The 436-nt window shown below is 42.7% G+C and overlaps 1 protein-coding gene and 1 long non-coding RNA gene across 2 annotated transcripts in view; one reads left to right on the forward strand and one right to left on the reverse strand.

The window, feature by feature from the left end:
* Positions 1-436, reverse strand: part of LOC116699831 (potassium voltage-gated channel subfamily H member 6) — a 142,747-nt gene that overhangs the window by 120,293 nt on the left and 22,018 nt on the right. The window lies entirely within an intron of this gene.
* Positions 1-436, forward strand: part of LOC116699330 (uncharacterized) — a 9,867-nt gene that overhangs the window by 8,907 nt on the left and 524 nt on the right. The window lies entirely within an intron of this gene.

Consider the following 436-nt stretch of genomic DNA (forward strand, 5'->3'; position numbering starts at 1 on the left):
CTTCCAATTGGCAGGCAACCGCTCTACCACTGAGCCACAGCCAAAATACAGACTCAAAATACGGCCCAATGAACACAGATGTTCTGACGTTGATCTGATATGTTTTAATCGTGCGCCAGCATTGATATATAAATAACGGTGCCAAAAATATGCCATGAGCAGTGTCCAAAAATGTTTTTTTCATTTTGCCACATCAAACTCGCTTTATAGGGGGTGGGAAGTAATGAATGAGTGTGGGATTTTGGACACAGCCCAGGTCCTTGCTTCAATTCCAGTGTGTCTGTTCTAAATCTCATTTTGTGATTCGTAAAAGTTTTGAAGAAGGTAGGTGACCAAAACGTGGGATGTGATCGGCACTCCTGAGGGTAGCTATCTTGCTGGATGATCAATTACCACATGTACCATGACATGGTGCTCTTTGGATGCTTTTACATAG

Source organism: Etheostoma spectabile, chromosome 12 (genome assembly GCF_008692095.1).
Source record: "Etheostoma spectabile isolate EspeVRDwgs_2016 chromosome 12, UIUC_Espe_1.0, whole genome shotgun sequence".
Classification (NCBI taxonomy): domain Eukaryota; kingdom Metazoa; phylum Chordata; class Actinopteri; order Perciformes; family Percidae; genus Etheostoma; species Etheostoma spectabile.